General features: G+C 46.0%; 1 pseudogene; it reads left to right on the top strand.

The window, feature by feature from the left end:
- The first annotated feature begins 8,276 nt into the window (after positions 1-8,276).
- Positions 8,277-9,633, top strand: LOC139229324 (sorting nexin-18-like; annotated as a pseudogene).
- The last annotated feature ends 3,145 nt before the right edge of the window (positions 9,634-12,778 follow it).

The following is a 12,778-nucleotide window of genomic DNA, read 5'->3' as shown; positions in this document are numbered from 1 at the left end:
TCCCCTCTCATCCTTCTAAACTCCAGTGAATACAGGCCCAGTTGATCCAGTCTCTTCTCATGACAGTCCAGCCATCCCTGGAATCAGTCTGGTGAACCTTCGCTGCACTCCCTCAATAGCAAGAACGTCCTTCCTCAGATTAGGAGACCGCAACTGAACACAATATTCCAGGTGAGGCCTCACTAAGGCCCTGTACAACTGCAGTAAGACCTCCCTGCTCCTATACTCAAATCCTCTAGCTATGAAGGCCAACATACCATTTGCCTTCTTCACCACCTGCTGTACCTGCATGCCAACTTTCAATGACTGATGAACCATGACACCCAGGTCTCACTGCACCTCCCCTTTTCCTAATCTCCCGCCATTCAGATAATATTCTGCCTTCGTGTTTTTGCCCCCAAATGGATAACCTCACATTTATCCACATTATGCTGCATCTGCCATGCATTTGCCCACTCACCTAACCTGTCCAATTCATCCTGCAGCCTCTTAGCATCCTCCTCACAGCTCACACCACCACCCAATTTAGTGTCGTCTGCAAACATTACACTCAATTCCTTCATCTAAATCGTTAATGAATATTGTAAAGAGCTGGGGTCCCAGCACTGAGCCGTGCAGTACTCCACTGCTTAGAATCTCTGTCAGTGATGTGTCTTTTGGCTTGATGTGAACAAGCACATTTTTCAGGATTTCATACACCCCAGGGCCTGCTTCAGTCAGGAAAATAGCCTGTTTTCTTTCCAAGATCACCCGGTTATGGTTTTCATTATCGGGGACATCGATGATATTATTTGCAGTGAAAAACATTTCTAGCTGCTCCTCGTATGCTCCGAAATTCTCTCGGTCATGTTGAAAGTCACCCAAGTGCCCTATTATTCCCATAGGCGCAGCCATCTTGACTCTTCAGTTCTGAGAATTGTGCTTGTAATTTATCTTGGATTTTTAGCTGTTCTGCAAACAAAGGACCTCTCTAATGTCTCTGTTGTTTGGCTGGAATCATCCACCAACAAAAATTTCAGCTAGGGAATCCAAGTATCCCATCCTTCATCGCCAATGAGGTATATTCTTTACGACATCTGAAACGCAGAGACTTCAAGATGGCTATTAGTTCAGGAACTTGTCAGGTGACTTGTCACCTGATGCCTTTATTCTTGTAAACAGCAAATGCTGCATTACCAGCATTACCACAGCAGTCCACTAGTTGGAGCTTATATATTACAAAGATCTGCAAGCTGACCTCGAAGAAGCCTGCAGTTAACATTTGTACCGATATGCTTAGTTGCTTTTGCAGTCTTTTAATTTAAAAATTTAATTACAGAACATAATATAAAATGGAACTTAATATAAATTAATTATTTTCTTACAAGATGGATTCTTTGACTATTTCTCAAATTTTAATCTGTAACAGCATGGAAGACTAAATAAGATGAAGGACTCACAGGTTGATCCGAGAATATCTGTTATCTGAAGAATCATAATCTGGGGATCGCTAACCACCTGCATATTAAGTAAATGGAAGGCCTTACAGTTATAACCACCTGAGGGACTGGGCCATGGTATGGCATCCCAGCAAATATTTATCACACAGCCTACACAACCAAAACAGATTATTTGGTCATTTATTCATTTGTTGTTTGTGGGACATTGCTTTACACAATGTAATGCTGCATTTGCATACGTAAAAACAGTGACACTTCAGAAGTAGTCCATTGGCTTTAAAGTATGTTGGGATGTGCGGAGGACATAATAAACACTACATAAATGCTAGTTCTTACTTATAGAAGACCAACCTCAGAGGGAGCTTTGGAGAGAGAAAATCAGAGAAGATGAAGTACTATTACAATTGCTGCCTGGTATCATTGTTGCCAGTTATCAGTGAATGCACTCTGTTCTACATACATAACTATGTTTGAAGCTTTATGTGAGTGAAGTTGAAGACTCTGTTATCTGTGCTTATGTGGGTCTTTGTACATTGTACATTGTATTGATTGGCATTGCACAAATGTGTACATGAATGCAGCCCACCATCCAGGGACAGTCTGTAATGGCATAAAACCTTTGATCTGTGACTAACTGTTTTTTCTGCACTTTTCAAAAAGAAATGAAGCTGCCTAGTCTTCAGAATAATGCATCAGTCAGTTTCTGACTACTGATGGACAGTATCACTGTAATCTTCTCAAGGTGCTTGCAAAGACGCTGCAGCAGTGACCTTGTTAGCCAGGGGCAGAGCAGCAGGAGACAAACATTAAGTGCTACTATAGAAATGGATTACAAAAACTGGAAAATGGCATAATAATAAATATTAATGTGTTCCACCCCCTAACAATTGCACTTAAGTGATGCTTTCAGTTCAAAAGTGGTAACTCACTGAAGTGTTAAACCTTCACTGGAAGTGAAGACAGGTACAGAAAGTGCGCTTACTGGTCTAAATCAATAAATTGATGGTAAAATCACTGACAGTCCAAACAAATTCTCCTAGGCCTTTTTACTTTATAATGTACTTACTTCTCTTGGCAGTTTGGTTACATTTGAAAGATTTAAAACTTTTTCTGTCAATATCTTTTTAACAGCACTGCTCACATTTCTAGTTTTGTTTTGGCACAGGAATCGCGATTAAACAGTTTCAATTGGCACAACTCATTCTACTGCGAATAGAAGGGGGGACAAATGGGCTCATTAATACAACTGAAGTAGTTAGGCTGTGAAGTGCATTGCGAAGTCCTGATGCTGTGTGTATGGGAGGACGAAAACCCCCTCATTTTACCCAGAAGGAAAAGAGCTGTGGGATCTGTCTGTGCTGCAATGTGAATTGAAACCGAGACGGTTTGACCTTGGCAGAGCAGTGATTGGACAGGGGAGGACACCGGAGGGCCAATGGTGGGACAGAGTCAGCCCGAAGCATGGGGCTTTCAAGCCAATGGGAGAGCACTTGCTCGAACACTGTGGGACTGACTCATCGCCATTATCGGGCTATTGTCTTCCTCATGTTTACACGATGGAGGGAAATGATGCAGACCTTCAGAAAACTAGGGAACCCAAAACAAACCAAAGACTTACACAATGGCTACAGGAGGCCAACCCAATCAACACCTACTCAAACCTAGAGTAGGTTAGAGAAAACTGAATTGGAGGGAAATTATGTAGACCTTCAGAAAACTAGGGAACCCAAAACAACCCAAGGGCCTACACAATGGCTACAGGAGGCCAACGCAATCAACACCTACTCAAACCTTGAGTAGGTTAACATCAGTGGAAAAATACCCGCAATTATCTAAAACTGCTGCATTTTTCAAAAGCACAAAGCCCACCAATGGGAAGGATCGATTTCAGCACGAGAGGCGGAATGGATAATCTGGCTATAAAAAAGGGTTTCTGACCCAGTGTGTGTGCTCTGCTCTCGTGATCCAACAACCAGCAAGCCTCTCGACACTGAAGGAAAACCAGTGTCCGAAGACACCGAAGATAGAAGAAACAAACCACCAGACTGCAGAAGGTACAGTAGTGACTATAACCTCTGGTCCCCAGAACTCCCAACTCAGTTAGGCCAGGAAAGGTGGGAGGTTGGGCATTGTACTACTAAACTTGTGTAAAAATTTTCGTTGTGTCCGTTTAGTGGGATTTAGGGGGATTGTTTTGTTGGTGCATTGCTGTTTCTTGAGATACACCTTGTCAAATAAATTGGAAGCTTAAGTTCCTCTTGGAATCACCTTGTCTCAGTTCTATTGTATTACATCTCCTGATCGTGAGTCTTATCTCAGAACAGTGTAAGGGAAGCTAGGAGCGCCTCGAAAACGTTCAACTGTGTGTCACAGGCTAGGGAAGAAGGGGTTAGGAGTGTTTGACACTCATAGGTGCCTCACAGGCTAGGCATAAGCTGTGGGAATGCACAAGTCTCAAAACCTCCTTCATAAGCTGTGGACACAGTCTCTCCAGGGGTGCTCTTGCAGCACTCAGGGTAGCTCACAGGCCAGGCATAAGCTGTGAGGGCAGAAACCCAGAGAGAGACACCCAAGGCACAACAGCACTCCCCAAGAACCCCTTACATGTGAAAAGCACCATATAAATGAAAGATTTTTCTTTTATATTCATCTCGAAGTAGCACTCATTTTGTAAATCTCTCTGAGAAACTACCAATATGAAGTGCAATTCGGATGCAGTTTAAAGTATTTTTCTGAGCACCTAGCTTTCACATTTTGAATCAAATTAGATCAGACTACAATTTAATTTGAGTAGAAAAATACAACTCCATGTGGATCGTAGGCAGCACTAGGTGAAAATTAAGTTAACTATTCTCCTTTCTTTCACTTTCATGCTTATCACCTTATGGAATTCAGAGAAAAAATAAAATTCAGAATTAACTGGAGAGGCAAATAAGCTATTGTGATATGCACAGTGGCCTGGTTAATGAAATACTGATAGAGTTATCCATAACATTATATAGAAAGAATGACAGAACTAATTAGTGACCATCTGAATTTAAGTTATCAACACAGTAAAACCAATTAAACCACTGACATCTCAGAATCTACAAAGAGCAGCTGCTTTTAAAGATAAGGCACAGAGTAAATTATAAGCATGTACAAAGTAAAGGTTATCTTTGTCCAATGGTAATTGGGATCCAGTAATGAAACCAGTAGCTGCTGACAAGTTCTTTAGCAGACTTATAAACAAATGCCTGGAAATGAATATGAACATTCATAGGAACATAGGAGTAGGCCATTCAGCCCCTCAAGCCGATTCCATCATTCAATTAGATTATGGCTGAACTGTACTTCAACTCTATTTATCTGCCTTTGTTCCAGACACTTGATACCCTTACCTAACAAAAATCGATCAATCTCAGTCTTGAAAATCTCAATTGACCCAGCATCCATAGCCTTTTGGGGGAGAAAGATACAGATTTCCACCACCCTTTTTATTGAAAAAGTGCTTCCTGATTTCACTCCTAAGCAGCTTCGTTTTAATTTGAAGATTGTGCTTTTTTGTTCTGGAACCCCCACCAGAGGAAGTAGTATCTCTGATTCTACCCTAATTAATCCCTAATCAGTTTAAATACCCCAATTACATCATCCATCAAACTTCTAAACTCAAGGGAATATTCAACCTGTCCTAATATTTGAATCCTTTAAACCCTGGTAAAATTCTGGTCAATCTGCACTGTACCAGTTTCAAGCCCAATATATCTTTCCTGAGATTCCATGCATAAAATTTAATGCTAAACTCCAGATGGGGTTTAACCAAGGATCTGTCTAACTGAAGTATTAGTCCCTGAGCTAAAATTCGAGTGCGCCGAAAAGCTGCCAGTGCCACTGTGGACCGCAGTTAATAGCCATTCGAATGAGTGCTCCTTTACCCACGGGGCCAGGAGGCCCTCCACAAAGAAAGTATTGCCCCACAATCCTTTACCCACAGGGGCCAGGAGGCCCTCCACAAAGAAAGTATTGCCCCACAACTTGTCTCCCGTACCCAAAGAAGCTTCAGGACCTCAAACCGGTCAGTGAATGCATCTTCAAAGGCCGTTTCCTACCAACTGCACCACTAGCCTCACACATTGCTCATTGCCCGACCAGCCCCTGCCAACACTCACCTACCAAAAATCTATACCAAACACGAGGCACACCTCCCATTCCTGGTTGCACCTCAGCCCTTTGGAGAAGAAAGTGCTGCCCATTCTTGGCAGGGGAATGGCGTGGCCCTTGGCTAGCAGCTGGGCTGAAAGGATACAAGATGCTGGTATCCTCATACATTATCCTCGTTCTTGCTTTTCCACTCTCCCCGCACCACAACTCCACCCTTGTGCCTTCCTTATTTCACACACCCAAAAAATGCAGCCGGCCCAGTTGGTTGACCAAAAAGAGGGAAAGGAGAGTGAAGCAAAATAAGATGAAGAAGTAAAAGAAACACCTTCACTAAGAGAATGCATAAAGGTAATGAGTTGATTTCTTGGTGTACTATTGGATGCATATATGGATAAAGTTGGATTCAGTAACAGACGGAAGGTATGGTGTGGGACAAATGTTGAAAGGGGAATTTGGGTTGTGGTCACTGGTACCATGGGTGGTTGATTCCATACCGATATCCCGGCCAGAAATGGGCTGTCTGGGTTGCATTCTTCCTTCTGCTTCCTCCTCTTCTGCTTCCTCAACTCCTGCTTCTTGCTCTTCCATGTCTTCCTCTTCTGTGTTCTCCTCTTCCCTCTGTGAGTGAATGCTGGAAATCTGAAATTAAAGCAGAAATGCTGGAAATACTCAGCAGGCCAGGCAGCATCATAATCTGAGGCATGAACTATTTTTCTCTCTCCACGGATGCTGCCTGACTTGATAAGTATTTCCATCATTTTCTGTTTTGTCAGAGGCCTTGCTTTACCATCCAATCCCTTACAAGCATCCAGCTGCACTCCCTGCACACATTAAAAATGTTTAACATATGTTGTACCAGGCCACTCCTTCAATAAAATAGAAAACATCCAGCCTAAAGGTTTAAATGAAAACTTACCTCAAAAATGTAGGTACTACTTAAAGATTTATTGGGCCTTACAGAGTGGCGGTAAGTTCCCGAGTGTCTAGCCTCCTCACTTTTGAATTCCATTCTCCCTGAGATACAGACCAGCATTCATCTTTGTAACAACAATAACTGTTTTAATTACTTTTTGTATCTATGCACTAACTTTTAGGGCTAGAAGTTCAGCAACATAGCGCCCAATTTTTCGGTGCTGTGGATGCTGTTTTATGCAAAAATGGCATCTCAGGAGTGCGCGCACACTTCTAGCGGTCATAATTGCTGAAAACGAGGCGCACGCAGCTCATTTCTAGTATTTTTACCGCCGCGGTGGATGAGATGGCCTCTTGAGCGAAATTCCGCTCTTTGGCTTTTTTTTGCGGCGGTCTGGAAGTCACTCATAATGGGGGCGGAAGTGCGGCGGTGAGCATACTCAAGGAGCGGAAGTTGGGGTGAGGCGTAGTGTCTGTCGGTGTCAGTCATCAGCATAGCACTGATGACGTCATCACAGCGCCATGTTACCATGGCTCTCCCCTTCACTTAAAGGGGAGAGCCTTCGCGACTTTTAAAGTTCAGCCCACTGGGCCAACACGAAGAGTTTCAGCCGGGCCAGCAGTCTGACACCCAAGAATCATAGAAACATAGAAATTTACAGCACGGAAGGAGGTCATTTCGGCCTATCTTGTCTGCACCGGCTGACCAAGAGCTATCCAGCCTAATCTGGATCTTGGTGACGTCTAATCCAATCGCACTCTTCGCTGCCATCTCCTGTTCCAACACGTACTGCTACCTGGAGTGTAGAGGGACGTGATTGGGTCCACGGAGAGGCATGAGTTTGGGGCCCTGAAGAGGCGAGGGCCCAGGGGCAGCACAGCTCACACTCAGTGGCATAGCTAGAGGATGTGGGCCCCAATGCAAACATAGATTAAAAAAAAATTACAGAACGACAGGGAAAAGTGCAGCCGGCCAAGGAAGACCTCACGCAGCCGCCCCTTGACTGAGAACATAAGAACATAAGAATTAGGAACAGGAGTAGGCCATCTAGCCCCTCGAGCCTGCTCCGCCATTCAAAAAGATCATGGCTGATCTGGCCGTGGACTCAGCTCCACTTACCCGCCTGTTCCCCATAACCCTTAATTCCTTTATTGGTTAAAAATCTATCTATCTGTGACTTGAATACATTCAATGAGCTAGCCTCAGCTGCTTCCTTGGGCAGAGAATTCCACAGATTCACAACCCTCTGGGAGAAGAAATTCCTTCTCAACTCGGTTTTACATTGTCTCCCCCGTATTTTGAGGCTGTGCCCCCTAGTTCTAGTCTTCCCGACCAGAGGAAACAACCTCTCTGCCTCTATCTTGTCTATCCCTTTCATTATTTTAAATGTTTCTATAAGATTACCCCTCATCCTTCTGAACTCCAACGAGTAAAGACCCAGTTTACGCAATCTATCATCATAAGGTAACCCCCTCATCTCCGGAATCAGCCTCGTGAATCGTCTCTGTACCCCCTCCAAGGCTAGTATATCCTTCCTTAAGTAAGGTGACCAAAACTGCACACATTACTCCAGGTGCGGCCTCACCAATACCCTGTACAGTTGCAGCAGGACCTCCCTGCTTTTGTACTCCATCCCTCTCGCAATGAAGGCTGAGGGAGTCTGCGGGGGTCTGGTGGAGCCGGTGTGAGGGGGAGCCGGGAGTAGTGTGAGGGAGCGTTTACAGGGTGGGGGGGTTACCGCGGGGTCTGGGAACGGAGCTGAGCTGGGTACGGACGGCGGGACGATGGCACTCCAGCTTCGGGCTCTGTGCGATTTACAGAGCGAGAATGTGGGTGAGATCTCGGTGCAGGAGGACGAGGTGCTGACTGTGTACAGCGAGCACGACATTGAGGGCTGGCTGGAAGGGCCAACAGCCGCGGTCAGAGGGGCCTCTTCCTGGCCACGTACGTGCGGATCTGCTGCTTCCCTGCCCGCTCTCCCACCTCCCGCTATGTCAACGTGCCGACTGGCGGCTACGACAACCGGCGCCGCCTGAGCCTCAGCTCCCCAGCGGCTCCCCCCTGCCGGCCTGCCCCACTGCCAGCACCTTCTGCCCCCTGCCTCCTGCCCAAACGGACGGCGGCGGCCTCGGGGGGGCTGGTCCTGGCTGGGCTGCAACACCAGCATCGGACAGTAGCGATGACGACGACCGGGATGATGACTGGGATGATAACTCGACGGTGGCGGACGAGCCACTGTCCGGGGGCTGCAGCCGCGAGGGAGGCGGCGGCGGCTTCTCGGATTTCGATGGGATGGGCCATTATGGAGTGAGCACGGGAGCTGGCTGCCAGAAATTCTGGGGGCTGATGTTCTCCTCCTCCTCGGCCGCCGCCTCCTCCTGCAAGAGCACAGCCACGGTCAGCAGGAACCTCAACCGCTTCTCCACTTTCGTCAAGTCGGGCGGCGAGGCGTTCATCCTGGGCGCGGCGGCCGGCTTCGCCAAGGACGGTGACAAGATCTGCGTGGCGGCCGGCCCGCACGGCCCCGAGTGGCAGGAGAACCCTTACCCGTTCACCTGCTCCATCGATGAACCCACCAAGCAGACCAAGTTCAAGGGCATCAGGAGCTACATCTCGTACTGACTGGTGCCCGGCCACACCAAATGTCCAGTCAATCAGCACCATAAGCACTTCGACGGGCTGTACGGTCGGCTGGTGGAGGAGTTCTCCGTCATTTTGGTGCCCCACAACCTCAAGAAGCAAGTTACGGGCCTCTTCCAGCAGGATTTCGTCTCCAAGCAGAAGAAAGGGCTGACCCTGTGAATGAACCACATGATGAGCCACCCGGTGCTGGCCCGCTGCGACGCCTTCCAGCACTTCCTCACCTGCAACGATCAGAAGGCTTGGATGCAGGGCAAGAGGAAAGCCGAGAAGAACTAAATGGTGGGGGGCAACTTCCTCCTGTTGCTCAGCACCCCGCAGAGCCCCCTCGACCTGCAGGAGGTGGAGAGCAGGGTCGACGGGTTCAAAACTTTCACCAAGAGGCTGGATAGGAGCGTTTTCCAGCTGAGCCACACCGCCAACGAGTTTGCGAGGAAGCAGGTGGTGGGCCCTCCTTCAGGCGAGGGCCCCAATGCCACTGCATTGGTTGCTTTGGCATAGTTACGCAACTGCCCACACTGCGACATGTGTGCACACCAGGTCCGTGCAGAAGAGCTGGTCTCCAGTCAGCTTGGGTAATCCTTGCCACTGGACCAAACTCTAGCTCTGTCAAGCCCGTGTGGTGGTTGCTGTGCAACGGCCACCCCACGTTAAAAAAATCCACGCACAGGCATCTTCCACCATTCAAGATTTAGTTCCGAACCTGCAATATTAGAACCTTCGTTGAAACACCTATGAACTTTTTGGTGTGGAGCAGGTCAGCCTTGATTCAAGGGGCTGACTATGATGATGACTTTCAAGCTCTTGATCTGTAGCAATGTGGGTTATGGCATTGTAAGTGCACATCCAAGTATTTTTTAAATGTGGTGCAGGTTTTTGCCTCTACCACCCTTTTAGGCAGTGAGTTCCAGACCCCCACTACCCTCTGGGTGAAGAAATTTCCCCTCATATCTCCTCTAAACCTCCCCCCAATTACTTTAAATCGATGTCCCCTGGTTGTTGACCCCTCTGTCAAGGGAACAGGTCCTTTCTATCCACTCTATCCAGGCCCCTCATAATTTTATATACATCAATCAGGTCTCCCCTCAGCCTCCTTTGTTCCAAAGAAAACAGACCCAGCATCTCCAATCTTTCCTCATTGCCAAAATTCTCCAGTCCAGGCAACATTCTTGGAAATCTCCTCTGCACCCTTTCCAGTGCAATCATAGCTTTACTGTAATGTGGTGACCAGAACTGCACACAGTACTCCATCTGCGGCCTAGCCAGTATTTTATACAGTTCAAACATAACCTCTTGAATGCCATGCCTCAACTTATAAAGGCAAGTATGCCATATGCCTTCTTAACCACCTTATCTACCTGGCCTGCTAACTTCAGGGATCTGTGGACCTGTATTCAAAGGTCCCTTTGTTCCTCTACACTTTTCAGTGTCATAACATTTAATGTGTATTCTCTTGCCTTGTTAGACCTCACCAAATGCACTACCTCACACTTATCTGGATGGAATTCCATTTGCCACTTTTCTGCCCACCTCACCAGTACATTGATATCTTCCTGCAGTCCGCAGCTTTCTTCTTCATTATCAACCACACAGTTTATTTTAGTGTCATCTGCAAAGTTCTTAAGAACATAAGAATATAAGAACATAAGAATTAGGAACAGGAGTTCTAGACCCTCGAGCCTGCTGCGCCATTCAACAAGATCATGACTGATCTGGCCGTGGACTCAGCTCCACTTACCTGCCCGCTCCCCATAACCCTTAATTCCCTTATTAGTTAAAAATCTATTGATCTGTGATTTGAATACATTCAATGAGCTAGCCTCAACTGCTTCCTTGGGCAGAGAATTCCACAGATTCACAACCCTCTGGGAGAAGAAATTCCTTCTCAACTCGGTTTTAAATAGTCTCCCCCGTATTTTGAGACTGTGTCCCCTAGTTCTAGTCTCCCCGACCAGTGGAAACAACCACTCTGCCTCTATCTTGTCTATCCCTTTCATGATTTTAAATGTTTCTATAAGATCACCCCTCATCCTTCTGAACTCCAACAAGTAAAGACCCAGTCTACTCAATCTATCATCATAAGGTAACCCCCTCATCTCCGGAATCAGCCTAGTGAATCGTCTCTGTACCCCCTCTAAAGCTAGTATATCCTTCCTTAAGTAAGGTGACCAAAACTGCACGCAGTTCTCCAGGTGCGGCCTCACCAATACCCTGTACAGTTGCAGCAGGACCTCCCTGCTTTTGTACTCCATTCCTCTTGCAATGAAGGCTAACATTCCAGTAGCCTTCCTGATTACCTGCTGCACCTGCAAACTAACTTTTTGGGATTCATGCACAAGGACCCCCAGGTCCCTCTGCACCGCAGCATGTTGTAATTTCTCCCCATTCAAAAAATATTCCCTTTTTACTGCTTTTTTTTCCTAAGGTGGATGACCTCACATTTTCCGACATTGTATTCCATCTGCCAAACCTTAGCCTATTTGCTTAACCGATCTAAATCTCTTTGCAGCCTCTCTGTGTCCTCTACACAACCCGCTTTCCCACTAATCTTTGTGCCATCTGCAAATTTTGTTACACTACACTCTCTTCCAGGTCATCTATGTATATTGTAAACAGTTGTGGTCCCAGCACCGATCCCTGTGGCACACCACTAACCACCGATTTCCAACCTGAAAAGGACCCATTTATCTGGACTCTCTGCTTTCTGTTAGCCAGCCAATTCTCGATCCATGCTAATACATTTCCTCTGACTCCGCGTACCTTTATCTTCTGCAGTAACCTTTTGTGTGGCACCTTATCGAGTGCCTTTTGGAAATCTAAATACACCACATCCATCGGTACATCTTTATCCACCATGCTCGTTATATCCTCAAAGAATTCCAGTAAATTAGTTAAACATGATTTCCCCTTCATGAATCCATGTTGCGTCTGCTTGATTGCACTATTCCTATCTAGATGTCCCGCTATTTCTTCCTTAATGATAGCTTCATGCATTTTTCCCACTACAGATGTTAAACTAACTGGCCTATAGTTACCTGCCTTTTGTCTGCCCCCTTTTTTAAACAGAGGAGTTACATTAGCTGCTTTCCAATCCGCTGGTACCTCCCCAGAGTCCAGAGAAATTTGGTAGATTATAACGAATGCATCAGCTATAACTTCTGCCATCCCTTTTAATACCCTGGGATGCATTTCATCAGGACCAGGGGACATACCTACCTTGAGTCCCATTAGCCTGTCCAGCACTACCCCACTAGTGATAGTGATTGTCTCAAGGTCCTCCCTTCCCACATACCCATGACCAGCAATTTTTGGCATGGTTTTTGTGTCTTCCACTGTGAAGACCGAAGCAAAATAATTGTTTAAGGTCTCAGCCATTTCCACATTTCCCATTATTAAATCCCCCTTCTCATCTTCTAGTGGACCAACATTTACTTTAGTCACTTTTTTCCGTTTTATATATCGGTAAAAGCTTTTACTATCTGTTTTTATGTTTTGCGCAAGTTTACTTTCGTAATCTATCTTTCCTTTCGTTATTGCTTTCTTAGTCATTCTTTGCTGCAGTTTAAAATTTTCCCAATCTTCTAGTTTCCCAATGACCTTGGCCACCTTATACACATTGGTTTTTAATTTGATACTCTCCTTTATT

This window comes from Pristiophorus japonicus, chromosome 2 (genome assembly GCF_044704955.1).
Source record: "Pristiophorus japonicus isolate sPriJap1 chromosome 2, sPriJap1.hap1, whole genome shotgun sequence".
NCBI classification, from domain to species: domain Eukaryota; kingdom Metazoa; phylum Chordata; class Chondrichthyes; family Pristiophoridae; genus Pristiophorus; species Pristiophorus japonicus.
The sequence above is the reverse complement of the archived record's forward strand: the minus strand, read 5'-3'. Positions and strand labels throughout refer to the sequence as shown.